The 12455-nt window shown below is 36.5% G+C and overlaps 1 pseudogene; it reads right to left on the bottom strand.

Annotated features, from left to right (window-relative positions):
• Positions 1-10308: 10308 nt before the first annotated feature.
• LOC145528911 (TNF receptor-associated factor 5 pseudogene) lies at positions 10309-11977 on the bottom strand (annotated as a pseudogene).
• Between the last annotated feature and the right edge of the window lie 478 nt (positions 11978-12455).

The raw sequence follows: 12455 nt of genomic DNA, 5'->3' as shown, positions 1-12455 counted from the left end.
AAGGTCACATATGCCAACATTACATTTCAAACAGTTTATTTTCCTTTTTAAGGCTATTGTGTATGGCTGAATTTAATATAATGTGTTACCAGTATCAGTTAAATATTTCCAGTGTATCCAGTACTAAACTGTCATAATAAACACAAGAAAAGTCTCCTGCTTGGATAGTGATATCTATCTATCTGTCTATCTAAACATCTCTCTTTCAATAATTCATACCCATGGACTTGAAAGGTAGAATACTGTTCACTTAACAATTTGTACAAGAAGGCTCCCTGGTGTAGTTCTCTGGGTATCATATTTTAAGGATGACAACTAACATTTCTAACATAAATTCAGGCACTTTTTTTTTCAGAGACAATCTCTCTTCCAAAAGGTGTTCTCTGTAGGGCTTCTCAATTTTCCTTTCTCTCTGATGAATAGGAAACCAAATTTGAGGGGCATTCATTAATTTATTTTCTATTCAGTAAGTTCATATTATAGATCTGTGGAAATTTAGAAATGAAAGACTGCATATCAGCCTCTACGCTAGACTAATCACTAACTACTTAAACTTTCTAAGCCTTTGTATCCTCATCTATCAAATGAACAAAGTAATAGTTATGTCCTAAGGGTGCTTGTGAGGTATTCAATGACTGTGTTACAGTGCCTAGGATAAAGTTGTAAGCATATTAAGTGCCCAACTCATGGTATTTTCTTATTTTTGTTATTCTCTTTATATAAGGCAATTGGTCTAGCCTAGTGAAAAATAAAATACAAGTATTCCATAAAAGTGCAGCAATAAGAGATGTTTTTATCTTAAATTAGGGGCTTCTGAGTGATGTTAATACCAACCATGTCAAAATATAATCAAATTAACCATTTGCTAGAAAAATACTGAGTTCATTTTTATTGAGTAAGAGAAAAACTGCAGATTTTAGTAGCATCTCAGAGAGGGGATTATATCAAAGTAAATTTGATATAATTGTGAGGTTTTAGAGTTTGATTTAAGGTGTTTTTTTTTAAATCAAGGAGTGTGGTTGTATAAGAACCATGATATACTAGTTTAAAATGGGGGGGAAGGAGGGGCTCAGTAACATGATGATTTTATGTGAAGACTGCAAAGAATCCTGGAAAGGAAACAATTGTCTGATGATTTCTTTTGTAGAGCTGAATAGTTTGATATTCATTCTGGGAAAGAAGAAGAATCATTGGAAGGAAAATTAAAATTATTCTTAATATTTTCCATTCTGGAGAAAAATTTCTTGTAATAATAAAGTTATGTTGATAGAGCCAGTGGAGAAACAATGTTTAGAGATTTGCTTTGAGGTGGATTTGTCTCATTGTTTTCCCTTGTAGCCATTCTGTAGCCTGAACTAAATGATACTTCACTAATATATAGAGACCTGATTAATCCAGATCATCACAACATAAGGCATCATGCTCTCAATTTAAGCTCCCTGTTAGGGTTTTATGGGTGTACTGGGTTCCCAGGTGATGCAGTGTAAAGAATCCACCTGCCAATGCAGGAGGCACAAGAAATGCAGATTCCATTACTGGGTAGGGAAGATCCCCTGGAGAAGGAAATGGCAGCCCACTCCAGAATCCTTGGACAGAGGAACATGACAGACCCCAGTCCATGGGGTCACAAAGATTCAGACATGACTGAGCAGCACATAGCATATGTGAGCACATATATTATATTATATATTGTATCTTTTTATAGCTTACATAAAAAAATATATAATGATATGCATAATTTAATGAATATAATTTAATTATTTATAAATGCATAATTAAATACATATTTTAATGTATATAATTCTTTACACATACAATTATACATACATATATATGTAGTGCAGCTGTGGACATATTGAAGATTACAAGTTGCAAATTTCAACACAGGTAACTAATAGAAGTATTATTATCAGATTTTATAGTCCATTTCTCAGCCAGATGCCAATGTTGTTGAAATAAACAAGGAGGATATCTCCCATCTACAATCAAAGAAGCCTGTAGAACCAAACATGGGTAATTCACAAGATCATCAAATTTTCATTTCTTTTTTTGATTTGCAGGTCTTTTTTATAATAGTAAAAATCCTGGGGAATACTGCAGAGATGTAAACACAATATCCTGCTCCCTTTAAAGTTAAAATTATATCTAAATTGGATTTCCTATAACCACTGCTTATCCAACTTAATGAATCTCTCCAATAAAGAGGTCTATAGTCTGGATGGCATTATTTAACTCTGTTATTCTCTAATACATAACACTTGGGACTCATCCTACTTTGTGGGCGAAGAGCTTAAGAAAAACATAATACAGTCTAAAATTCCTTTTGAATAATTAGGATGCTTGTTCTCAAATCAAGACACAACATTTTATTCTTCTTAAATTGTTACCTTATAATACCTTTTCCCCCCCGAGAGTAAACTGACGGCAAAAAAAAAGAAAAAAAAAAATGGGCTCTGATTGATATGTTTGGGAATATCTTTGGGAAAGGAATTATGAAGCTTGTGTCCAGTGAGCAAGTAGAAGCTAGGTGGCTTTTGTACCAGAGACCTAATACGAGAAATTGGAGGTCACTTTACTTTTTGGGCAAAATATTCCTATTGGATTGCTAGATAGTATTATAATGGTGCTACCCATTTAGAATGGTCCAGTGCCAGACAATTACCTTGTAATTCTGAGATCATTAGGTAGATCTAAAGCAAAAGAGAAGTCTGTCTTAACTGTAAGATCTGAGAAAATGAGACAGACTCCAAATATTCACCATCTGTTCTCTCTCTCTTCCAAGTCCTTTTTCTTAAAAGTTCAGTTACAAAAGTTAATTTCTTTTTTTTTTTTCAAAAGTTAATTTCTACATAAGGTGCTCAAGTCATATTTAATTGAAGAAACTAATCTAGTTTTCTGTGTGAGATGTGATTTTTAGACTTTGAGATGTCTGACTTGTATTTGTCATCTCCAAAGTCCTGCATAGGTTGAATCCAGTTAACTAGGAAAATGACTGATTTGTTACAAATAATTAGTATTAAAAAGCTAGGCAGTTCTCAGAAAAAGAAAAACAAAATGTGTGCACAAATCTAATAGTCAGTTTGTTGTGTGGTTTAGCCAGTTCACAAACCAATTGCAGCCAATACTGAAATCATGCCAACGATTGTATAAAGAGGTAAAAAAGCAATATTAGCAGTAGAAACTTTCTTTGTGTGCTGTGCTCAGTGGCTTCAGTCATGTCCAACTCTTTGCAACCCTATGGACTGTAGCCCACCAGGCTCCTCTGTTTATAGTTAGGAAAATGAACAAAAGAATGTAGATAAAATATAATAATTTGTGATTTTATTCAGTCAAACTTCAATGAAAGCTACTGATGACAGTTGAAATTATAATTGGGAAATCATGGTTCAGACATACAAAACTAGAGTTGGGCAGCCACCGAAGATCTGGTCTCAGACACTTCTCTGCACCACTGAGAACCTGAAATTTCTTTAAACTGTACCAGACCCAAGAATACCACCAGTTCTATTCAGAACACCTGCCAGCTGCAATGTTATGGTCTCATGTTTTCCCTTTATAAATATGCAAACATTTCTGACTCTAACCAATTGCTACTTAAACAAAGACCCTTGCTTATTGTCAGCTCCAATTATAATTATTGGTAGCAAGTCATATAGCTAACTGTAATCTTATATGAGTTTCACTTTTAAAAGCCTCCCTCATTTTGTAGTTCAGTGAAACACAATTTGAGTGTTTCTTGAATTTGTGTCTCCAGGCTGAAGTTCTAACAAACTCCCCAAAATACTTTTTTTTTTTTCACTCAGGTCTCCATCTTTGTGATTTTGGTTAATGGTGTCTATATTGCATGTAGTCATTGACGCAATCTAAGTGTCTTGATTGGAATCTGTCCCCTTACAAAGATCATATACTTCTAGCTTTCCAAATAATTGTCTTCTTGAAGGTTCTAGCAGATATTATCTTCCAGTGGTTCAAGAATGCTATAAATGCCTTCTTTTTAAGTGGGAATATATGGAACCCTTTGAATCAAAGCACAAGGTCTTTATTTCCCTGCTACCTTTGGTATCTTTATGTTTCTAGGGTAGGTTCCCAGATATTGTTATGTAATGTTTATTTTATAAACACTTGAGGAACGGCTTCTCATAGTTACTGACAGCAGCCTTTGGTACAGTGTGTATCCCTTGTAATTTTGACAATGTGTTCTTGCAATAATATGGTATCTAGAATTGAAGATGATATATCTGAACACATGTTTCTGCCTGCTACTATCACATAAGTGGAGAATTAATTGATGACACCCAGAAGGAATTGATCTCATTGTTATTAATCCAATGGTAATACTTTAAATGCATGAAAGTTGGAGAATCTGAGAATTTTGCTGCTTTCAGTTTCAGAATTGCATTTTTTCTTTCTACTTTTCTCAAAAGTCCAAAGCTTTGTAAATTTTTTGTTGCAACATTCCAATAAAGAGATCACCCTTGTCACTTGAGGGACAGAATGAGATTCTTCCTGTTGGTAAGACAAACCTGAGTCACTGATGTTTCTAAATGCATTTTTATGTTGTTTCTAATTATTTTTAATGTAACAGATTTTTATTAAGTAATTGTTGCATTTTCAGGCAATGAAAGGATTCAATCTATTTTGAGAACACGAAGAAAATTACAGACACACAAACAAAAGCCATTCGGGTGTATGCAATCCATTTAGAGGTAATCAAAGGATGACTGTGGTTCAGACTCTTGAACCATGTCCTTTACAATTTTACCAAAATTGTGTTTGTGAAAGATGAGACATGCACCATAGACATAGTCAGAAAACTTAGTAAAGCTTTCCCGTGAATGTTAATTGAGTACAAGAGCTACTCTTGTTGTTGGAAATTTCATGTAAAGTTGCAGTGCTTCCATTTGTGGTTCCACTGCTCCTAAGTGGTCATTTTTACAGATTATTTTCATTCAATCTACATTCATAATTTTCTCCATAACTTTTTTTTTTTTGACTGTGGCACCAGCTGCTGGTAAATTATAACAGTCTTTTGAAGCTTTTAAAAGATTCACTCTTTATGCATATAATTAGGATGTTAATGAGCGCAACCTCTTTAGAAAAAAGAGTAGCATGCCATTGTTTTTAGGCTCCAGGTTACTCCTCCATGTCCATGTCTTAAGGAAACATTAGAGAACAAGAAAGTTCATGTATTGACTACTCTTAGATGCGGTCAGGAACCCTCCTTATTTTTAAAAACATCCCAAACATTAGAGTCCACTCCCCAAAATTTATCCTATGTTATTGTTCACATTAGTCTCTAATCTCCAGCTAAATGAAAAATTCTTATGAAGATCTGTATTTCTGCCTTCTGGGTAGATGCTGGCACTGGCAGGAGTCATATTCTAGGGGAGAAGTCAGATCTGTCAAAGGGTACACTCACAATGTTTTCTGTTCCAACATCAAGATACAGCCAATCAGCCAAAAAGATTGTATATTCTAAAGGGATTTATATCTATCTGATACAATAAATCTGAACATAGTTCATGAGCAAGAAATTAGACAATTACGAGATTTTACTTTTTTCCATAATGAAATAACAGAAGCAGGATTTGAAATTTTCCAATGATGAATGAAAATATGTGAGGAAGAAAATAACTAATTTCATAGGAGGAAAACCTATCTGCTAAGAAATGTGTGTTTTCAATGAGCAACTATTGCAAAACATGAGGGATGATCAAGGTGAAAGAAGATACTGAAATCAAATCAGCAGAAGTCTCTCATTATTTATTTGCTCTGGTTATCACCTTTAGAGAAAGCAGTTGATACGGCTTGTGATATGGCATCAGTAAGGAATTGTAATTAGCTGTCGGTTTATAGTCATTCCCAAAACATTAAGAACACTAAGGGCTTGTCCAAAGCTCTCATAAATGAATAGGTAGAAAAGTTCATGATAATAGGTAAGCCCAGATCAGATGTTTGAAGAGTGAATTTACCTTACACACAAACACACACATCTGCCCCTCTTCAGGTTTCCAGGAAAGGGGTTCATGTAATAAAAATAAAAAAAAATTAGGTCATATAGTGTTATGAGTTTCCTTGGTGGCTCAGACAGTAAAGAATATGCCTTCAATGCAGGAGACCTGGGTTTAATCCCTTGGTTGGGAAGATCCCCTGAAGAAGGAAATGGCTCCCCACTCCACTATTCTTCCTTGGAGAATTCCATGGACAGAGGAGCCTAATGAGCTACAATCCATGGGGTTTCAAAGAGTCTGACACGACTGAGTGACTAACACTTTCATTTTTTTTTTCACTTTCATATAGTGTTACAGTGATTTCAGAAAAATGAGGTTCACTGCTGATAAAAGGCAATAAAATCTAGCAATTCCTTTGTCTTTTTGTTTTTTAATCTGGGAAAGTTATAAATAACTTGTATTCAGTCAGGGATAAGAGACCTATCTCTTTGAGATAAACTGTGATCCAAGGAATAAACTTTACGAAGAAAACATTTAAATTATCTTCAGAAATCACATATTTTTTTCTAACCTGTATTAGTTAATAGATGTATACAATCAATTTTAGAATTTTCTTTATCTTTGAAACAACAAATGGCCATGTACATCTTGAATAAATAAAATTTAATGTTTCCTTAAGGTATTGCTTCAGGACTTATGGAAGTAGCAAAGTTCCATACTAAAGTACTGGGCATAATAATCAGGTGTTTTGCTGTTTAATTTTTTCCTAGGAGGAGGCAAACAGATATTACCTATATTGATCTAATTCTAAAGGGACACTAAAAAAAGCAGCACAGAAATCTGTGACTGCAAAATATGTAGAATCAGGAGTCATTGAAGGTAAAACAAAATCCCAGCTTCATAATAAATTGAAATAAAAATGACTATTATATTTATTTATAGCCCAGTTTCCAAATAAACCTATGTCCTCGCTTAGTGTATTTTCACAGAAAGGATAGGTATATTATAAGACATGTTGAGTCCTTATTAGGATTTTTATGAATGAGTTTAATCTAATCTTGTTAGTCTGGCTAGAGGTTTAGATGCTTCAATGAGAATACAAGTGGACCCAACTTTCAAAATCCAACCTATGAGAATAGATTGTTTGTTTGTTTAATTCCACAAGATGTCAGCACCTTTATTAAAGTCTTTAATTTGAGATTAATTTAGGCAAAAGAAATACTGATTGGCCATTGTTCAATATAGCTATTACCTCATCATGAAAATAGATATCTCCAGAAATTTCAAGAGGCCTATCAAGACAACACTTAAAGTAGCAACTCCATTTGCCCAGTGAAAGTCTCACAGTTAAGTCAGTGGATGTGGGTTAAGAAATGAGGAAGAACGTTTCTTGTTTAAAGGTCTGAGGTAACAGATGTGGACTGGGCCAAAGGCAACGTCTGAGGATTATGTTGCTAGAAATACCTACTATCCCTATTAAAACCCCAACTGTTTTAAATTTTAAGCAAAATGGCAACCTAAACCTAAAATTCATATGGAAATGGGAAGGACGTAGAATGCCAAAACTCTCTTAAAAAGAGTAAATTTGGAGACCTCATGTTCCTTGGGTAGGTAGTACTATCACCTTAACAATAGTAAGTCATCTCATTTGTTGACATGGACTCTCTTTTATTTACTTAGTAGTTTCTTTCAGTGATGTTTCATAATTTTCAGAGTCTCAATTTTTTTACTTTTTTTTGTTAAATGTATCTCTAATATTTTATAGGTGCTACTATAAATAAAATTGTTTTCTTAATTAAGTTTTTAGATTTTTCATAATTAGTGGATAGGAATACAATGGATTTTTAAATTAAAACTATATTTTATCACATTGCTAAACTCGTTTGTTAGTTCTAATAAGATGACACATTAATTATGATTTCTATAAATAAGATCATGTCATCTACAAATAGAGAGTTCTTTCCAACATGGACATGTCCTTCTGTTCTTGCTTGATTGCCCTAGCTAAAACCTCCAGTGCTATTTTTGAATGTAAGTGTGAGATAAAATACCCTTGCCTGGTTCCTGACCTTGGGTGTTAAACATTCCATCTTTCTCCGTAAGTATGAGGTAATTTATAGCTTTTTATAATTGGTCTTTATCAGATTGAGATAATTCCTTTCAACACCGTAACTGTTTGTGTGTGTGTGTGTGTGTGTGAGAGAGAGAGAGAGAGAGAGAGAGAAATAAGTGCTTTTTATTATAGAATACCTTGTTTTGTGTTCACCATTTCAATGATGAAGGGGCTCTGAGCTTATAAGCAAATCGTGCCATAACTTATACTTTTTATGTAGAGAAGTTGGTTAAAACACAAAATCAGTGTTTTGATAAGTTAACTTTAAAATGGTTTTCATATCGAAGGCTTAAAACTAGTTATAACAAGGTGCTCTCCTGTTCCTCAGAACACGAGGATGACTTTGGACTTGATAAGGAACGTTGAAGCCCAGCACACAGAACCACCAGCGTCCAGTGGTGTGGTCTAGAGAAAGACTTGGTGACTTTCTCTGAGGGGAGGGGTTGACCATCAGCTGCACCCGAGTTTACCAGAGGCTGCAGGGTGGATCTTTACCAGATATCTTCTGTGAACTCAGGTCTTTGAATTTAACCCTTTGGGAACATTTTTGCATTATGAGTCTTTGGTATCTTGAAAATTTCACAGAAGAGAGGAAGAAAGTTCCAGTTAATCCAGAAGCCTGCCAATGCAAGAGATGCTGATTTGATCCCTGGATCAGGAAGATCCCTTGAAGAAGGATATGGTAACCCACTCCAGTTTTCTTGCCTGGGACAGAGGAGCATGGCAGACTCTGGTCCATGGGGTCGCAAGAGTCAGACACCACTAAACTACTACCACCATGTCAAGAGTCAAAAGAACTTTGTATAGGCTTGTATTTGCGCTCTCAGACCCATACAGATAGATATAAAAGAAAATGATCTTTCTGTTCTTCACAAAGTACTCAGGATTTTGACAAGAAACATCATAAGTTTATATAAATGCCTATTTTCATACCAACTTATGGATTCAAAATTCCTCTTAAAAAGAAAATGAGACTCTTTTTAGCCATTAGTTTCAGATGAGAGTTCTGACACTCAGAGGAAATTGTAGTGTTGTTCTCCCTAGGTTTTAAATTCCTCTTATCCATATATAACACTTTCTCCATCATATATTAAATTTTGCCCATCCTCACATTAATTTACTATAATTACCAAAATACCTATAAACTATGTTTGCACATGTACTTATGCATTATTTATTAAGTTGAATCTTCTGAAACTGCTAATATTTGATCACTTTGTTTGTAAACATTTTTTTCATATGGTTGGGACTAATAAATTATGAACTTTAGCTGGATGGCTGTATCTACTTTTATATATATATATATATGTATATATATATATATATATATATACATATATATATAATGCAAGTGCTTTCTGCTTTATTTTAGCAGGGAGAATGAAAATGCTTACTCTATTCACAAGTTCTTTTTCAGCCTTGCAAAACTGTGCTTACTGACTACTAGTAAATTTCATGAAAATATTGAAAGTGTAGTAGTTTCCACAATACAGTATTTAACCAAAACAAGTCTGATCCAAACTGGGCATATTGACTTTGAAGTATACTACCCACCTACTTGGACTTCATTGGTGGCACAGGTAAAAAATCCGCCCACCAAGCAGGAGACACAGGTTCGATCCCTGACCTGGGAAGATCCCCTGGAGGAGGAAATGGCCACCCACTCCAGTATTCTTGCCTGGAGAATCCCACGAACAGAGGAGCCTAGCGGGCTGTAGTCCGTGGCGTCGCAAAAAATCAGACAGGACACAGCAACTAAACAACAACAACAACCCATCTACTTAACTGGGATAGCCTACCCTAAAAGATAGCTTTTGTAGGCTTAAGGTCAGGTCTAGAATCCACAGGCCAAACATAAAAATACCAAAGCACTTTCAACTGGAAGTTCTATTAATACATCTGTGTCCTCAAAGACATTTAGTATTATAGAGGGCTGAGACCAGACCCCGAGACCGCAGGCTAAGCACCAGTTAAAGATGTATGATTCAGTCCTTACCTTTGAGAAAATTAATGTCTTTCAAGAGATATAAACATATAAATAAGGGGAAGATAGTCTGAGTATTGTAAGTTTCAAACTTGGACAATAAAATGTAAAAAGAAGAAAGCACTTGAGAAATCTTAAAATGACTTCACACATTAAGAACAAAAACCCAAGTACAAATGTGTACCGAGCCTAGATTCAATGGTTACATTAAGCAAAGGTTCTGAATTCAAGGAGTTCTTTTATCACCCCAGAGGCAATGATTAGAGATCCTCCAGGTCAGTTAAGTCCACAGCCACTCTCAAGAAGAGGGCGTCATCTTTAATGGAGGTGCTCTTGGCATTCTCCAGAGTGGAATGAGCCACAAGCGAGGACAGCCAGAGGCTATGATCATCTATCGGGTCTCTTAAAGCTGCTGCTATTGGGATCAGCCTCGAAGGTCTCCATAATGCGGTTCTTTTTGACACTCTGGTCCAAAGGCATCAAGGGTCCCCCTCTGCCTGAACGGCCACTGCAACAGTGCGTCAGCCTCCCCTCGCATCACCACCAAGCACAGGAACAGGTTCGTGCCGTTCCCGGACCCGTCCCGGTTCAGGTAGGCTCTAGCGCAGAGGCAGTAGCCGCGTGGGCTGGTGTCGAAGGGTTGGCTGAAGATGGACACTGCGTGTCCGTCCAGCGCCTCCTTCTTCAGCTTGTAGTCTGTCACCTTCCAGACGAGCTCTCCGTTATAGCAGGCGCCTTCCGGCGGTTCAAATCGCTCTTCGTTTTAATCCAGTTATGCTTTTTGAATATTAACGGGGGCATCATGTTTGTCAGTCTGTCCTTCCCCAACAACTAATCTTTGGTCATTGGTTTCTAGCGGGGTGATTTTCGGTTTCACTGTATCAGTTTCTCCCACCGAAGGCCTCAGATCAAATTTACATTGTTGCTGGTTAACCATTTGTAAAAACTGACGCACCCGAGCTCCTAGGCAAGCGGACTTGTCAATGTGACCGGCGAGAACATGCATATTTGAGAGAAAGCTTGCATTTTTGCCAAACAACAGTGAAAATTGCTTGAACTCATTCTCGAATTTCTTTACAGTTTCTGCTAGCTGCTGGATTTTACTTTCTATTTGTTCTAGGCTCTTATACAAGTCAGAAATCTGTTCCTCTAGTTGGAAGTTCTATTCTAAAACCAGAAGCCTGTGGATAAGTAAGGCTGAAAACTCATGGTCCTGCAGGTTCCCCCGTATATCCTTTAGAGTACAGGCACAGCCCTTAAAAAGACAGTCTTGTTCAGCTTCAAGACACATGGCCAGGGGTTCATGCACCTCAGTTCTTGGAATAATTTGCAAACAATTGTTGGGACAAGATCCTGGGTAATCCAAACACAAGTTTTCCTCGTGATTCTGTAGATTGATGACTATCATATATTTTTTTGCAATAAAGGCATTTTCCCTCTCGAAACCGGCAGTATACGCTCAAATGCTCTTTCATATCTTTGCCGACGACTGGCTCCCCGCAGTTTTCATTCAAGCGCTGCACAGGCCAGAATTAGGCAGCGCTGAAGGGGGTCCTGGTATCTTCCCAGAATAATCTTGGGATTACATCCGGGAGGCTTTTTTGCAAAATACATACAAATTAAGGACTTCCCTTGTTCGGTAATTGTCTTTAAACACCTCCTGAGACTTGATCACCTCCTTATCTACAGGGCAGAGGGGGACTGCGTTCAGTTCCCTCAGGGACAGGATGCATTGTTGGCGGAAGCGATGCCCGCAGCCCGTCTAGGGGGGTGAAGCACCCAGCGGCGGAAGGCATGTTTGTAGCGCTCCTGCAACTGTTCCATAAACTGGTGCTCCACGTCAGGCTCAAAGTCCAAGGAAAAGTAGTTGCCAAAATTCGGGCGGATGAAATCACAGGGTACACCTCCTTGCCCCTCAAAACAGGCCATCCTGGGACTGGTGCGCAGGAGTCCCCAGCCCAGGGCTCAGGGCCCCGCCCGCAGAGGGTTGTTTTGTTTGTTTTTTTAATCATGAAAAGCTGTTGGATTCTCTAAAATGTTTTCTTCTGTGTCTGTTGAAGTGATCATGTGTTACTTTTATCCTTTATTCTATAAATATAAGATATTATATCATTTGATTTTTGGATGTTAAATGAATCTTGGAAGCCTTGAGTAATTGCATTTGGCTATGATATGTGTTCCACTTTTAATTATTGCTAGATTCAGTTTTACAGCAATATGTTGATAACATTTATGTACATATTTATAAGGGGTATTGTTTTGCAGTTTTCTCGTTGTGTCTATCTAGTTTTGTTATCAGCACAGAAGTGATCTCATAGAACGAGTAGAGAAGTGTTTCCTTTTCTTCTACATTTTGAAAGAAATTGTGAATGTTTTCCTATTGATTCTTGAAATGTTTCATCAATAC

The sequence above is a fragment of the Giraffa tippelskirchi genome, chromosome 12 (assembly GCF_054371585.1).
Source record: "Giraffa tippelskirchi isolate mGirTip1 chromosome 12, T2T-mGirTip1v1.2.pri, whole genome shotgun sequence".
NCBI lineage: Eukaryota > Metazoa > Chordata > Mammalia > Artiodactyla > Giraffidae > Giraffa > Giraffa tippelskirchi.
This window is presented reverse-complemented; position numbering and strand designations above follow the sequence as displayed.